An 18,786-nucleotide genomic window follows, 5' to 3' on the forward strand; every position below is an offset into this window, starting at 1 on the left:
ATGAGTGCCTTAGATGAAGGCAGTCATGTAGAAACGTGTGGGGAAGAAGATACATTGTGAATGATGGATCTAGGTGGTGGGGAGGGTAGCTGATGTATTTAGAGAGAAATTTGTGATTTTTTTTAAAGCATGTTGCATCTATTCATCTCAATTGAACTTCACAACCAGCCAATAAAGCTGGTCTAGTAGGTACCAGAATAGAATATTAAGGCTTGGAGCAGAGGTTCTTAACCTGGGGACCTGTAAACTTGTTTTATTTTTTTATTATTTTGCTTATAACTGTATTTCACTAGAACTGGTTTCCTTTGTAATCTTGTGAGTTTGATTTTGTGCATTTAAAAATATTCTTCTGAAAAGGGGGCAGTAGGATTCACTAAACTGTCAAAAGGGTTCAACACACACACACACACACACACACATACGCACACAAATTCAGATTTAGAAAGTTTATGTAACTTAGCCATATTTGCCTTTATAGGAAGTGGCAAAGACAAGGCTCAAGCTCAGATTCTCTCTAAGGTTTTAGTCCTACACTTTTTCCATAAAAACATAATGGCGATATATTAACATCCTGAGTTTGACTTTTAATTCCTGATGAGAGTCTATTACCAATCTTAAAGGGAGAATTAGTGAACATCTGGAAAAAGGAGTAAGCATGACTCCATTAAGACAGAATAAAACAACTCCAATCCTAGTGCAGTAAAACCTTGGATTGCCACTGCAAAGTCTTGGATGACAATAAAATAAAGAAAGCCAAAAGGGGTGAGGTTGGAAAGCTTGGCAAGGTATCAGGACTCTGGGGGATAGTCATGTGTGGTACAAATAGGAACTCTTGGCCAGGAGGTCAAGTATTACCAGAAATAGTAAAAAATAAGTCCAGAAGGTAGTGCTGAGGCTATGTGTACTGGCAGGCATGTCCAGTATGTGCTTGTAAAATGACAGATTCCAGGTGGGCAGGCCTGACTCAAGCATCCAAGAGTTGATTGCTAAAAGAAGTGAATACATAGGTACCAGGTTCCAAGGATAAAAGCTGAGTGTTAGCATCCAGCAGTTGAGGACCCAAACTATGGATCAATGTTTTAATAAATGGTAAGGAAGATGGGCCAGAAGCAATACCATTGATTCTAGAACAGATGGGTAGGTCTAAGCAAGTGTCACAGTTTTGTTGGGGCTCTTGGTACAAGAAGCAAGTCTCTCTTTTCTTTACCTAGGTTTCATCAGTCTTGCTGTTGTGGACAGACCAAAGCTGCCAGGCATATGCTGGCAACTAGAAAGTGACAGGATTTCACAGGTGTTCACAGGCTGTTGATGGTAATGCAAGCAATGAGCTATGTTATACCACTGAGCCAACCTTAACTGTCAGTACTCTACACCCCTAGTCTTACCTCTTCACAATTAGACATGGAGTTTGCTTTGGGGTTGAATGATAAAAGAGGAGCAATTATGTGCTCTAGGCCTGCTGGGGAGCAAGGCCACCTACTCGTGATTCTAGCCAAAGGCATTAGGGAGTCACCTAAGTGCTGATGATTGGCTTGAGAGACAAGATTTGGGGTAGTGAGAGAAAAAGCTTGGAAAAAGAGGCAGCTCTTGTTCTGAGAGAGCATTTTGATTCTGAGAGCTTTGGAAAGCTGAATTTTGAGTTGAGAACATTCAGTGAAAATATAAGGGAAAGAACAAGTAGGTGAGTGAGCTGGTAATTTCTAAAACAAGTATAGATTTGGTATATACAATTTGCTCTGCATTCAGCCCAGGAAAGAGGCTATATTTGTGGATCACATTGTCAATGTGGACAGACTTTGTGAAAAGGAAGAAAGAAGCAACCATAATGTGGTAAGTCCTCCCTCCGCCCACCCCCAACCCAGTGCTGATGCTAAGAAAGAGTGAGGAATATTTCCAAATCACATGGTTTCTGAACTCTTCCTAGTTCAAATTTGGAAGAAACAATCCAGAAGGAAGAGTATGTAGAGTGATAGAGGACATGAAGCATGAGAATTAGATCACAGATTCAGAGCTGGAAGAGACTTCAAAGGCTACAAATTCAAAATCATCATTTTACAGTCAAGGAAACTAAGGTAGAATGAAGTTAAGTGACGTGGTCAGAGTGTCTGAGGCTGAATTTGAACCATGGTCTTCTAGACTTCAGGACCAAATGCTCTATACACTACATGATTTAGCTGTCTCAGATAGATAGATATAGATATATATCCCTACACACATATACATTTGTACATATATGTATATAAATTGCATATAAACTGCATAAATTACATGTATAAAATATACATGCACATACATGTATGTTTATCACATATATATGTGATGATTTTACCATATAATTGGCTTCTTTTGTAATTCTATGTATTTTGTTTAAGAATGGAAACTGAAATGCCTTGTGAAGATTACCTAACAAGCAAGATACACTGAGGTCTTCCCTCAAACCGAACTACCGATCTTTCTGATTCTAGTGCAAAAAGCACAGTTCTGATGGGCTGACTCTGTTGTTTGAATGCCAAATGTACATTTGCCTAAATGGCTATTTTACAGAGAACTCACACATGGCAAACACTCACACAGGGGTCAGAAGGAGAGATACAAGGGCACTCCTGAGGTCTCTTTGAAGAGTTTGGGATCGGTGATGAGATATGGAAGACTTGGAATATGATGCCATAGGACTGCCCAGCATGGCATGCCCCATCAAAGAAGGGAAAGTAGAATTGTCAGAGTTCAAAACAAAAGTGTAACTCACATAATTAGAGACATTTCCATTCTGAATGTTAATATAGACTATTTGGGTCTTCTGAGCTCATACTGGTTTGATCAGTCACAACCAGATATATTCTACCTTGACTGCAAGATAGTGATGTGATTTTGATCCTCTTTAAACATGAAGGCTAAACAATCAATGCATTGTATTTTACATGATTTAAAAAATATACCTTTGGATGGAATCCATAGGCTTCATTAGATGGTCAAAAGTTTCATTAATACTCAAAAAGTTTCAAAATCCTTGGACTAGAAGGATGATGATAGAAATAGACCTCTGATGCTTAGAAGGATGCAGGTTTATGTGGGAGATACTTTTTTTCTCATAAGGATTTGTTTTGGAGAGCCATGGAGACAGGGAAATAGCATTACAACGTGGACATTTTAAGGCATCATTGGGAGCACTGGATGTTAGTTTGGAAAATCAGTGATTCTGGGAACAGGAGAAAAAATGGAATGATTGCAGGTGATAACTTGGCAATGTCAGAGGAGGAAATTAATGGAGTGTGGAGGCAGTGATTGGTCAAGGTAGTAGGTACGTAAGAAATGATTGAGTGTGGGTAAGTGTGGCAGGAGTTTTGCTCTATAATGGGTCCTACTGAATACACCGTCCATTGATACTAGTGTTAGTGATCACTGTGATAGAAAAGTCCTGATTTTATATCTGAAGAGGTGCCAGGCCTAGAAGCCTGAGGGCTACCCGAGTCTTCCCTTACCTCTATCCCGAGGTCTTCAGCTGGCCACGCCGGGTGTGCATATGAGAGAAAGGATGTTCCAGAGTCGAACAAGGGTTGAGCTTTATTTCAGGGTCTCGGTTACAAGTGCAGGGGATTCTTCCTTAGGAGGGAGAGAGAGAAGGATCTCCCAAGGAGGCAAAGATCTTACAATAAGAGATTGGAAGTAGAAGTATAAGTGAGGAGAGAGGGGGAGGGGAGAGAAGAGAGAGGAAAATGGGGAGCCTAGTAAGCTCACACATGGCCCTCTGCCCAAGAGGCTTTTTCGGGCTTTCCTGGACCTACTTAAGCCCTCTGTCGCGTAGTTTACATATCAATATCTCCTGTTAGGAGACAACAGGTGTGTCCAATCCGGGACAGCCTCAAGAGCAGGGAGGCTCCACCCATCACGTATCTCCCGGGAAGAGGCGGAAATATCCGAGCTAGCCGAGCTAGCTCGGTCTGACCTTCTCAATTCCCTGCTGTTTTCCTGGGCGGCCTTGTAAGAACTCTAAGATTTAGAAGCTCCCACCTTTACCTGCCCGAGACCGTCCATACGCAATTGAACTTCCAACCTTCACAAAGAGGTAATTTTTAAGAACCATAAGGTCTTTCCTTATGGGAAAGTATGGGAAGAGTATAGGCTCACTGAAATCTAAAGCATCTGGCTTCAGCAACAGCTACGTGGTCAATATACCCCTAACTATAGATAACTTGGGAAAGCAAATTATATTTTCAGAGATTTGCTGTGTTCTGGGTCCTAGTACCCACACAGTTATTTTCTTCTTGTCTATACCTCTATCTATCTATCCATCCATCCATCCATCTACCTATCTATCTATCTATCTATCTATCTATCTATCTATCTGTCTGTCTATCTATCATTTGTATATATCAATATATTTATATTTAGTCTGCAGACTCAAGGTAAAGAATCCCTGCTCTTGAACACTGGTTTTTTCTTGTCCTTAGATAGAATAAGATATCAATCAATCAACAAGTAATTATTGACAAAAAATAACATTTACATAGCACTTTAAGTTTCGGAAAACACTTTATAAATGTTATATTTTATCCTCTTAACAACCCTGGGAGTTAGGCACTATTATCTCTATTTCATAAAACAATAAAATGAGACAAGAGATTGAGTGATTTTTCCAAAGTCACAAAGCTAGTAAGTATCCAAGACTGGGTTTTTATTCAACTCTTTCTGGGCTTTCCAGTCCATTTTAATAGGGGAGACACTGTAAAAAGCTAATATACATAGAAAATATATGCAAAAGACATGGAAAGTAAGTTTAGAAGGGGAGGCATTACAGCAAAGGGTAACTGAGATGAGTATGCAAAAGATCTCCTACAGAAAGTGGGATTTGATGTTGAGACTTGAAGAAAATCCTACGAAACTGAGGCCAAGGTAAAGAAGAAAAGCATTCCAGAAATGGAATATAAATTTAACATGAATCATTGGGAGGAGGAAGTCCCTGGAAGCTGGAAGGGGGAGAAATGAGGAATATCCTTGTAAAAATTAAATCAAGATTTGAACTTGGGTAACATAAATATTCATGAATATTCCACTTTCAGCATGCAACCTTCTTGATTTCCCACTGCCAGTTATGATTGCTAGCCCTACAAATTCCTTGTATTTATTTGGCCTGTATTTCCTATTCATAAATGTCATTGAACATTTTTTAAGTCCTTACTATAGGCCAACCACTGCTCTCTGTGCTGTAAACACAAAGAAAAGACTCAGACGGTTGCTGTGTACTACACAGACCTACAGACATACACACAAATATATAGAGATGGATAGAAAGAAACATAAATATCTGTCTATATCTATCTATCTATCTATCTATCTATCTATCTATCTATCTATCTATCTATCTATCTATCTATTACATAAAAGTTGGACTGCTAGGTGGCACCATAGTGAATAGAACCTAGGCCTGAAGTCAGGAAGATCCATTTTTGTGAGTTCAAATCTGAATTTAGACACTTGCTAGCTGAGTGAATGCTGAGCAAGTCATTTAACCCTGTTTATCTCAGTTTTCTCATCTGTAAAACGAGTTAAAGAAGGAAATGACAAACCATGCCAATATCTTTGTCAAGAAAGTCATATAATGTGGTCACAGAGTCAGACACAACAGAAAAATGGTTGAGCAATAAAATATGTGATGTTTCCTCCAGTAAAATGCAAGGTGTTGATTTGTTGTCTTTTGTTTTGTGGTAAGGGGTGGTTGTTATTTTCTTTGTATCTCTCATGCCACACACTAACTGTTTGATAAATGCTTGTTGATTGATGGATGATAATGTAGGATCATAGCTGGAGTGCCTGACGAGATCTTAGAGGTCATCTTGTTCATGAATGACTTTACACTTACTAAAGCTCATTATCTGGTGCACTTTAATTAAGCTGAGATCATCACTGACCACTCTGCTCTCCCTTGTGTGTTTGCTGCCCTCCACACTCAGCTGCTGGCCTTTGCTAGTGTCCTGTGTTAGCACAGATATAGATACACACACACACACACACACACACACACACACACACATATATATATATATATATACGTATACATATACATATATAATATATATATATATATATATACAGATACCACACACACACACATATATGTATATATATACATATATATATGTATATATATATATATAACCAACTCTACTGACCAGAACTCTACTTTTTTTTTTTTTCCACTATACTCTAATTTCCTTTCTAATCTACCCCTTTAAGGGATATTAAAATCATAGCACTTCAGAGTTAAAAGCAGCATCAGGGCCTATCTAGTCCAGCCCAATTTGGAAAACAGATTAATTGCCTCAACAGTTGACCTGGCAAGGGATCATCCAGAGATATGATTGTTAGTCTCCAGCATTTATTTAGATATTAAAGGGTCACAAAGAATTTTACAATGTCATCTCATTCTATCCACACAACAACCCTGGGAGATAGCAGCGGTCAACAGATTTGCCCAGAGGTCATATAAAGAGCATGCATCTGAGGTCAAATTTGAACTGCATGTCCGTGATTCAACTTTCATTGCCATCTTTAGCGTCAACACCTTTACTTAAAGACCTAAAAGAAGGGGAAGAAGCATTTATATAATGTCTACTATATGCCTGGCATTATAAAATATTTTGCAAATATTATCACATTTGTTCCTAACAACAATCCTTTCCCTATTTTGCAGATGAGGAAACCAAGGCAGTGGAGGAGAAGTGATTTTCCCAGAACCACACAACTGGTAAGTGTCTGAGATTAGAACTGAGATTAGTTCTTCCTGACTCCAGGGCCAGTGTCTTATCCACTGAACCACCTCGCTTTTTTTGGGAAGGAACAGAATACTTCTAGTATTCTACTTTTGCATAAAATAGTTAGGACTACCTCCCCCTTCCCAACACCCCCTGCTCCATTTACACTAAATATAACCTTAGATATTCATAACTTTGACCCTTTGTTTATTTTTCTACCCTCTGGAGACAAGTAAATGAAGTCTAATTATAATTCCATGTGATAGACCTTATTGTGAATGAAATATGCTACTATGGCTATTCCCCATCTAAGTCTTCCCTTCTCCAGGCAAAAAAGCCCCGTGGATTTTAGGAGATTTTTATGTGGCAAGAACTCAAGGATTTTAACACTTCTCTTTGCCTGAAAACATTCATTTGTCCTGTATTACATCCCCTCAATGGTCAGGCCTCTCCAAAAATCCCAAGAGACACATGTGAACTAATATGTCAATGGCTGTTTAATACGCTCTCTCTTCGAGATAATGGACTATTTCAGTAACCTCTTAATTAGTCACCTAGCCTCTCATCTTTGCCTCCTACAATCCCTCCTGCCAGATTAATCTTTCTAAAATGACTGCTTTGACCTGTGCTCCATTCCATTCATGAAATCTTTATAGATTCCAGGATGCAGCAAAAATATTTAGCCCAATGTTCATAGGACTTTTTATTCAACCCCAGCCAACCTTTCTTGCTAGAGGTAGTTACGTGACATAATGGTCAACGAACTAGACCTGTACTCAAGAGAAGCTTCCTTTATCCTACCTTGGATACTTATAGCAGTGTGACTGTAGGTAAGTCTTTTAACCTTTCAGCCTCAGTGTCCTTGCCTATAATAGGAAGAAAATAAAAGCACCTTTCTCATAGGGTTTTTATGAGCATCAGATGAATATATAAATGTTTTTCAAAATTCAAAGCAATGTGTTTATTTTACTGTAATATCCTATCTCCATCTTCCATTCTTCCCTTATAAGATAACATTGTAGAAGTATGTATAGAAGGCTATTACACACACACACACACACACACACACACACACACACACACATACACATACATTTGTATCTAATGGTAGCCATCCTTAGGGCAGGGAGGGAAGGAAGAAAAAAGGAGAAAAAATTATATGATAATGTTATTCTATATTTAAAAAGAATAGACTTATAGTTTTATGTACAATCATTTTATTCTATTCTACTATGTCTTGGAAATGTCTTATTTCTTAAGTACATAATAAAATATATAAGGTTTTTAAAAAAGAGAGAACCTTGTAACTTGATATCCATGAATTAAAAAAAATATATTCTTTGACTGTAGTAATCTATTAGTTGATAAACACAAAGACTCTAGCTTCTGGGATAAGAACTTACTATTTGACAAAAACTGTTGGGAAAACTAGAAAATATTATGGCAGAAACTAATCCCAGACCAACATCTCACACCAGACACAAAGATAAGTTCAAATATAACGTATATTATTTAGACATAAAGGGTGAAACAAAACCAATACATTCAAGGTTGGAAGGCAAGGAGAAAGATGGGAAACTTTTTCCAGCAAGTGTTTCCAATAATGATCTCATTTCTCAAATATATAGGGAACTGAGTGAAATTTATAAGAATCAAGCCATTTCCCAATTTGTAAATAGTCAAAGGATATGAACAGGCTGTTTTCAGACAGAGAAATGAAAGTTATCTTTAATCACATGAAAAAATACTCCAGATCACTATTGATTAGAGAGAAATACAAATTAAAAGAACTCTGAGGTACCAGCTTACATCTCAAATTGGGAAATATGACAGAAAAGGAAAATGATAAATGTTGGAGAAGATGTGGAAAAATTGGGACACTAATGCATTGTTGTTAGAGTTGTGAACTGATCCAGCCATTCTGGATAGCATTTTGGAACTATGCCCAAAGGGGAATATACCATTTGATCCAGCAATAACACTTCTAGATGTTTGTATTCCAAAGAAATAATTAAACAGAAGGAAAAAAAAGGCTATTTGTGCAAACATATTTATATCAGCTCTTCTTGGGGTTGCAAAGAATTGGACATTGAAGGGATGCCCATCCATTGGGGAATGGCTGAACAAGTTGTGGTATACGAATGTAATGGAATACTACTGTACTATAAGAAATCACAAGCAGGCAGATTTCAGAAAATTCTATAATGACTTACATGAACTGATGCCAAGTGAAGCGAACAGAACCAGGAGAACACTGTACACAGTAACAGCAATATTTTGTGAAACCAGCTACAAGTAAGTTAATTTTTCTCAGCAATACAATTATCCAAGACAATTCTGAAAGACTCCAAAAGAAAATGCTATTCTCATCCAGAGAAAGAAATACAGAGTCTGAATGCATACTGAAGTATACTATTTTCACTTTTCAGGGAAGGAGGAAGGTTCCTTTTCATTCTACTTCTTCTTTTACAACATGACTAATGTGGAAATATGTTTACATGATTTCACTTGTATAGCCTATATCAGATTGCTTGCCATCTTGGGGAGGGAAGATGGGAAGGAGAGAGGGGAAAAAAACTGAAACTCGAAATCTTATAAGACATGAATGTTGTTAACTACCTTTACACGTAATTTGAAAAACTAAAATATTATTTACAAAAGAAATTTTTTCCAACTTAAATGTAAAGACTTAACTTTTCATATCTTTCTATATATATTTAACTATTATAAAAACAATGTTTTATCTTTTCCCTATATATATTCCATTTTATATGATTTAAAATATTATTTAAGAATGAGCCCATTGATTTTTTTTTTATCACAAATGGAGCCTATGACACCAAAAACGTTAAGAATCCATGATGTGTATATTTTCTGCTGCAGCTTGGCTAGCATACTAACCACCCCATTAATGCTTTGTGTACCTCCCCAGGTCTACACAACCTCTTTTCTGTCTATTCAAAATCTTACAGATATTTTAAGGATTAAATTACTTTCAGTCTTCTCTGTGAGTCTTCATGTCATAAGATTCTCCTCACAATGGTGAAATGAACATTAGAATCTGGTAAGATTGCCATTAGAATCCATTAAGATTCAGTATCTCTCCTTACCCCTGCCCCCACAATTTCTGAAGTGATCAGAGTTAAATCTGTCAAAAAAACAGATAGCACAGTTTATCTATCCAACTAACTAGCTAATTTTTGTGCTTTTTTCTCCAAGAGGACCAATATGACATCACTATACTAGAGTCAAGTTACAGGGTGACCTACTGTGTCTAATCAGACCAATACAAGTTGGGAATGTTCTACCACAGGTTGGGCACAACTAGTCCATGTGAACATTTCAGGTGGATTCTCTAAATTTGTGCATCTCATTTTTATTTTGAGCTACTTCTATTCTGTTTTGCATATAGAGCATGGCACCTTTTTTGATGAAGGCATGCCAGGTTGGGCAGTTCTGTGCTAGTGTCTTCCATCTCACATAATCAATTTCAGAGGTCTTAAGAGAGATCTTGGGAGTGTCCTTATATCATTTCTTACCATCATGTGTATGCTTGCTTTGTGTGAGTTCTTCATAAAATAATGTTTTTGACAAGTGTGTGGTTTGCATTTGAAGAATGTGACCAGTCCATCAGACGTGTGTGTGTGTGTGTGTGTGTGTGTGTGTGTATTTAATTACTATCTTCAACTTCAAATTACCTCCTTCAACTTGCCTATTCTTATACCTTTGGGTTAAGGCACCATGTTCACAACACATTTCCTAAAATATGTTCTTTCTAAAGCTTTCCCTCCCTTACTTTTTTTCTTTTTCTTGCTTCTATCAGTATATACTTTTAGTCCTCACAAATGAAGGATATTTAAGGCAGGGACCCAAGATTTGGGAGCTGTCTGACCATTTATAGATGAAAAATCCTTAGAAGTAAATGCTGTAGTCATGAATTGAAGCTGTCCAAGGCCAATGACTTTCAGGAAGATTTAATAAAGTGCCAGCCTTTCAGGTATTCATAAATAAAAACAAACAACAAACAAATAAATGTGTGTATGTATGTACAAATATATTTTAAAAGATATATATATATATATATATATATATATATATATATATATATATATATATATATATATATGTGTTTGTCTGTGTGTATGCGTGTATGTCTGCAGGAAGCAAGTGTAGCAAGTACGTGAAGCTTTGTGTACGATAGATCCTCTCTGTTGTTCTAGTGTTCATTCAATACTCATTCAAAAAAATATTAAATTCCTACTCAGTCTTAGTCACCATGCTAGGCACTGACATTATGAAAGCAAAAATGGAACATTTTGTATCTTCGAAGAACCGATTTGGGGTAAATAGCACACAGGAATATAAGTAAATAAAAAAAATATTTACAAAGAAAAAGTAAAGGGATTGGGGGGAGGAACAGCATGCTAGGAATTTGGCAATGAGAAAAAGCCTTACATCAGGAAGAACGCATGACCTGAGTTTTTTAGTCTGATAGAGTTTCCGAGAGGTGAGAGTGAAGGTGAAGAGATGCATTCCAGGCATGGAGGACAGCATGTAAAAATATGCATTCAGGACATCCAGTTCCATGTTTGAGAAAGATCAAGTTAGCCAATTTGGATAGAATGGAAAGTATAAGTAGAAGAATCTCTAATAAACCTGGAAAAGTAGACAAGAGCTTGATTGGAAAGGATATTCAATATCAAACACGAGTTTTGTGATTTTTTCCTTCTTTTTGATAGAGAAATAGGGAGCTATTGGAGTTTCCTGAGCAGAGAAGAGATCACCAGAACTCTGATTTAGGAATATTGATTTGACAGCTGTGGAGGGGATGAATTGGAGTGGGTGATGGCTTGAGGCAGAGAAAACCAAGAAGAGTTTATGGCTTCATATAAGAATGATGAGCTTGGTCTGAGATCAGAGTAATGGGTCATAACTCTAACCTCACTTGGTTAATATCTGATTCATGCCTGAAGAAACAGAGATTATGAACAGAAAGAGACAACTAAAATTCAGGACAAAAGCTTGAAAGAGACTAGATAAAACCATTGGACTAAGATAAAGAGAAACAACAGGAGACAGATGGGAAGAGAACTGAAGTGTGATGGGACTGGGGGTGGATGGTGAGAGGACACATACTCTTTCCTTCTGAGTGAAAGCGGCATTTCTTTGTTCCATTTGTGAGCTACTGAATGGCCCTCCTCACTGCTGATAAGTATAAAAGAGTGCTAGAGATAGACCTCCATCAGGGAAGAGCAAAGCTGTTGCTTTTGAAGTGAAATTAGACATAATAAGGAAGTAGTGCCATCAATTTGGAAAGCTCTCCAAAATGCTCAGAAGTCCCTGTCAAAATCTCCACAGTTAGCTCCATCTTCTACTATTGAAATAGTTCTTCCCTCATGCAGCAGGAGCAGTAGCATTGAAAATATAACAATTTTGCAAGCCTAGCTATTAATGTGCATGCCTCTAAATCTCAGTCTTTATTTCTCCCTGAGTTAAAAAAAAAAAAAGAAAGAAAAGAACATCTTTGTTCTTCTTTCTTCTAGGTGTGCATCTACAGAAAATTAAGTAGAAATGTGCAGATAACCATAAATTTGGAGTACATTCACTTATATGACTAATTATAAAGTTGTGTGGTGTGCCAAGAAAGAATTTGTTAATGTGTCCCTGAAAAGTACCAAAGACGTCTAATTTCAGCTAAAGGGATCAAGAATAGAAGCAGGCAGAACTTTCCAATTTGGTTTTGAGGTTTATGCTTTTAAATACCTGATTCATCCATTTATTCATTATGAATGAATGGAATGATAGTTGAAAGAAGCCTTTGAGATTCTCTGGTCTAACCCCTTGAACAATGGATAATGATAGAATTGAGAGTCATACTGGTATTGGGTGCAATTCTTGCCTCGGATGCTTTCTTACTGTGTGATCCTAACTACCCTAGGTAATCACTTCATCTCTTAAACTCCGTTTTACCATCAGGGAGACTACTAGAAATAACTATAGAAATTGCTATAACAGAATAGCTATATAGATATAACTATAATTTATTAGTCAAGAAGCAATTAATAGGTGTTTATTGGGGCAGCTAGCTGGTTCAGTGGATAGAGCACCAGTGCAGGAGTCAGGAGGACCTGAGTTCAAATCTCACCTCAGACACGACACTCACTAGCTTTGTGACATTGGGCAAGTCACTTAATCCCAATTGCCTCATCCTGGGTCATCTCCAGTCATCCTGATGAATATCCGGTCACGGGATTCAGATGGCTCTGAAGGAGAAGTGAGGCTGGTGACTTGTACAGCTCTCCCTCACTCAAAACAAAGTCAAGTGCGAGTTATGTCATTAATTTTATGATGGCATGGTCTTCTTCGGCAACAGAGGATGAACACACATTACGTGTTTATTATATGCCAGGCACTGTGCTAATACCTTAGAATACAGACACAAGCAAATATATTTATATCTTCCTAGATATAAATATATATATATATACATATATGTATATATACACAAATATATATGTGTATGTATATAAACATATGTACATACATATACAGACATACATACATTGAATGAATGGATAACTAGATAGATGGATAGATAGACAGACAGACAGACAGACAGACAGATAGATAGATAGATAGATAGATAGATAGATAGATAGATAGATAGATAGATAGATAGATAGATAGATAGAAGATAGGTAGATTGGTCAATCAGTAGATGGATGGATGGGTAGGTTGGTCTCAAGGAGCTTACATTCTTAAAGGGGAAGGCATCACATAAAATGAATGGGTAAGGCTATAGTAATAACCTCGTTGGATTGTTCTAACAATCAAATGAAATACTGTGTGTCAAACTCTGGGAAAGTTGAAAGACATTATTATAGAAATATCAGTTAGTATGTGGAGAAACTCAGGTGCCAGATGGTGAAAATGATAGGAAGCTGACAAAAGCCAGAGAGGGTTAGTAGTAAAATTTGAAAGAAGATGAAGTTATAGAAATCCAATCATCTTCTTTTATCCTTAGGCACTCTTTTTTTCACTGGTTCCTATTTGTCTATAAACATAATAACAAACTAAAAAAAAAAAATTAAATGCCTCCCTTTAATTTACTTCTCTACATGCTTTTGTTTCTTCAGATACAATGTAAGATCCTTGAAGGCAGGTGCTATGTCACTTTCTAACAGAGTACTTGACACATAACAGGTGCTCAATAAACCCTTATTGTTTGATCCAAACCATCTAGCTACTCTGTCATTTCTCTCCTCAGGTACATGTACAAACACCTTGAAAAAAGTGACTAATCAGTCCTTCAAAGGTAACCAATGACATCTACCATTATATCAAAAGATCTTTTCCCACAAATCTTCTTTTCCTTAACTGCACTATTGCCAGGGAAAATGTGTTTTTTTGGTTATTACTCTCTTTTGATACTGCCTTGCCCTTGTTCACCTTCTACCTCTTCACCTACTTCTTTTCTGTCTCCTTCCCTGTTCCTATCATCCTCTGTATCTCTGTGTAGGTATTACCCAAAATATTATCCATGGCGCCCTTCTCCTCTCTTACTACATTCCCTTGGCAATCCCAATAACATTTAATTCTGTTACTGTAACAATAACAATCAACTTAATTAATATTGCATTATTATTTTTGCTAACATTTAAATGGTACCTACTATGTGCTCTGAGGCACTGTGCCATATGCCAAATGTTTTTTTCATTTGATTCTCATGACAACCCTTAAAGTTAGGTGCTATTATTATAGCAATCGAGAAAATTAGGCAAAAACAGGTTAATGTGACATGGCCAGTGTCACACAACTGGTGTCTGAAGCAGGGCTGGAAATCAGATCTAACTGCTGCATCTGCTAGCTACCTTCAAGAATCTCATCTGTGGAAGTGACTCCTCTATCACTGTGCTTAGTCTTACCTTTTGCTCTGAGTTCTGGACCCACATTTCAAAGATCTGGGGCTACAGGACCTTATCGGTTACATGCACCATTATTGCAACCAAATGTGCCTCCAAATTAGTTTACTATCCATCCTTTCTCAGGTTTCAGTTTGCATTAGAATGATTTTCACATTCTTTTGAAGCTAATTTCAAGAGTAAAGGAAATTTGTCCTGTCTAATTTTTAAATCTTTCCCAGTAGTGATGATACATTCATCTTTATGAAGTAAGTATTTAATAAATATCTGTGGAATATGAAACCCAGATCACCAGATTTCCAAATTCATGTTTTTTCTTCTCTTGACTGCATGAAACTGGATCCTAAAAAGTGCTAAAGAAGATTTACAGAGCAAACATATACCCTACACACAGACACAAAAAGTCACTCTTCACACACCTATTCATACACTCCTATATATTCACATATCTAGAAATCCTATGGACATATATACATACCCCTTACACACACACACCCTATACATATACCCCCTATATACATTCTATACATACACATATACTAATACAAATATATTCACATGCATATGTAAAATACATACACATACTCTACACAATATACTCAACACACATATACACACATGTACGTACCTTATACACACTGTGCATACATATACTAACACAAATATATATGCATGTATGCACACACAATAAGTATACATGTATACATACTTATACATGTATACACACATATATACACACAAATATATATATATACATACAAATACTCTACACACACATGCATACACACATGCACACAAACAGGCCTGACTATATAGCATTCTAGACATTTAACTGGAAGGACTTCAAGGGTCATCTTGTTCACCTCCTTCATTTTTCAGATAAGAAAACAAACACATGAATTTTGTTTTATTACCATTATTATTGCTAATTCCTAGCAAGGATAGAGTAGACAGACTCTGAATTCAGAGTCAGACTAGGTGAGTTCAAACTTCAGCTCTTTTGCTTTGCTCCTTCTGGCCTGTGTCCAAGTCACTTAACCTTCTTGAGCTCACTTCTATCATCAATAACATGCCCGGCTGAGATGACTCGAGAGGTTCTGTTCCATTGTAAATGTCAGATTCTATGCTCTAACTATTTAGGTCTGATCTGTAAAAGCAATGTGTCATAATGGATACAATGATGAGCAGGGAGTCAAGAAAACACATGTCAAAAATGCCCTTCTGACATTGTTTTAATTTTTGTCCCTTGGGAGTTCAGTTCACTCTTCAGAGTTTTAGTTTCACCATCTGTGAATGAAGGGTTCTGAATTTTTTTTGCCTCTAAAGCTGCTTCTAGATCTAAATCCATGATCTAAATTTCTGGTTGGTCACTTTGGTTACCTCTTAAAATCGCCCTCCAAGGGCAGTCACTGATTCACCCTATAGCTATGTTTCATTCCTGCACACAAATGTAATTCCACTCAGCAAAGTCTACATGGGAAAATGAAAATGGTGACATGTTCTATATATTTGCTCCAGAAGACATAGTCATGTGGCTTCCTTCCATTGGAAGGCAATCAATGGAAACTCACCCCAGAGGATAATTTGGTAAATTCCAAGTTTTACATGGGCTTTGGACAGCTAAAATGATTACAGAGCATGATGTGGAAGCATGTAGAGTGGAGTAGGAGTTTGAGTACTTGAGTTTAAATCCTAGCTGCTCCACTGATAATCTCTGTGATGATGGGCAAATTATTTCAGCATTTTAAGATTCTGTTTCATTTTTTGTAAAGTGGGGAAAATAATCCTGCTTTAATCTCTTTACCTCTAATGATTCTGAAATGAAATAATGCATATAAAATATTTTAAAAATTACAAAGCACTAAATAATGGATCTTTTGTTTTCACCATAATCATGATCACCATCATCTTCAGCACCATTATTACTTTCCTGCTGCATGACTTACCAGTCAAGTGCTCATTTCTCCTCTCCATCACCCATGCACCATTCCAAGGGTGCGCCTGAGTAACTCAATGTCTCCACTATCCATCATCTTCAGAAAAAATTCCAGGAGGCCAAATGCCTTTCTTGTAGAAGGGAATTGTTATAAATCTAAAACTTAAGTCTTGTGTCAGAACAGATTGGTGGTGGTGGTGGTGGTGTTGAAGATGAAGGAAAAAACTTCATTTTTAGGTGTAGCTATATGTCATCTTTCTTAGCAGAAAGAAACAAGAGTAATACGTGGAAATCTTCATGCAATGTAATGTCGGCACCTAGGGAATGGCTTAAATCTCTGCTGTATACAAACAAGATACGGGTTCCTTCTGAGGGAAGGACCAATAATGGAAAGGAAAATTAGTTAAGGGCATATCTTGTGGATTCTATCTCTGACATCTCTTTAGAATTCATCTCCTCTATTATAACATCCTGCTAATATCTCACCTACCTTACAGTATACAAAACTGATTCTTTATATACCTCGATGAAATAGTTAGTATAAGATTATCCTTTATTTGAAAATGTAGGAAACTGAGACTTAGAAAGCTGAAATGTCGTTTTCTAGGTGACACACCTAAGGAATATCAGAGCAGAGATTTAAACCCAATTTAAAGACCCTTGCCTTTGTAGTCAGAAGACCTAAGATAGAATTTCACCCTTCACATTTACTTCCTGAATGATCTAAAACAAGTGACTTTTCCTCTCTGGTTCTCAGTTTCCTCCTGTGGATGATTTTTGAGTCATCTTCCAACTCTTGTCTATATCACTATGATCCCTGTTCTGCTCTCTTTCCACTACATCATGTTCCATTGAAAGGACAAGCCCCTCTTTCACGTTATCAAGACTGCTACAGTCAATTCCTAGTCAAGCTTTCTATCTCCATTTTCACATTTCTCCTGCCCATCCTAAATACAACCACTGGATTCATATTGTTTTTGCACAGTTTTGATAGCTTCACTCTCCCGATCAGAAGTCTTCAGTAGCTCCCCATTGCCATATAATGCAATACATTTCAGTCTATATTTTTATTACTACCCTCTGGCTTCAACTTGCTTTATCACCCTTATCTTATACAACTATGCCTCGTACTCTCTTGTGCTCTAGGTCAAAATGACTATTTACTGCTCCCTTGAACTTGTAGCATGCTTGTAAACATCTTTATATCATTCCTGATAATGAAGATAATATGTGCAAATAATAACTTATGCGTGTGTGTGTGTGTGTATGCGTGTGTTGTTTGATTGCTTCTCAGTTGTGTCTGTTCTTGGTGAACTCATTTGGGCTTGTTTTGGCAAAGCTACTGGAGTGGTTTGCCATGTCCTTCTCCAGGTTATCATACAGATGAGGAAACTGAGTCAAACAGGGTTAAGTGACTTGCTCAGGGTCACACAATTAGTTAATGACTTTGCATTTTATCCATTGTTCCACCTATCTGTGTAAATACATATATACATATATACATATACACACATATGTACATATACATACACACATTTAACACAGGGTTTATAACCCCAAGGTAGCTCTGAGGTGAAAAAAATATATACATGAGAAAGGAAGAGTAATAGATGACTTCAAATTATATAGTCTAGAGATTAAACATTCACCAAAATGATTCTGTAACATACAAAAATTCACAAATCAGAAGGAAAGGATGACAATAGGAACACACCATTCAATTTGCACAGTGCAATGGCTATTGATAAACTTCTATGTGAAATCTATGAAATAATCAAGATCAAAACAGAAACCAAAAGATTCTCTAACAAAGATAATCAGCTACAAAGTCATAGTGAATGTGGCTGAATTATGCCAACTTATTTATAGAAAATGAGGAGTTTGTGAAGGCATGGCAAGGCAACATCATTGACACCAGAGATTATAGAAAGGTGCCTAAAGTTAGGAATCAATATAGAGTTTGTAAAGAAATGGCATATATTGTGTGGAATTTCATTTTAGTTGGGGAAAGATAGCACCTACTTAATAGCTAGAAAGACATGACTAAGTGTTGAGAATTACATGCTAATATCCTTCTGGTCCTCAAAAATGAAATCAATTCCTATGTTACAAATATGATCCTCCAAATATCTCTGAGAATATGATTTATGAACTATGGTGTAACCACAGGAGCATCATA

The sequence above is a fragment of the Notamacropus eugenii genome, chromosome 1 (assembly GCF_028372415.1).
Source record: "Notamacropus eugenii isolate mMacEug1 chromosome 1, mMacEug1.pri_v2, whole genome shotgun sequence".
NCBI lineage: Eukaryota > Metazoa > Chordata > Mammalia > Diprotodontia > Macropodidae > Notamacropus > Notamacropus eugenii.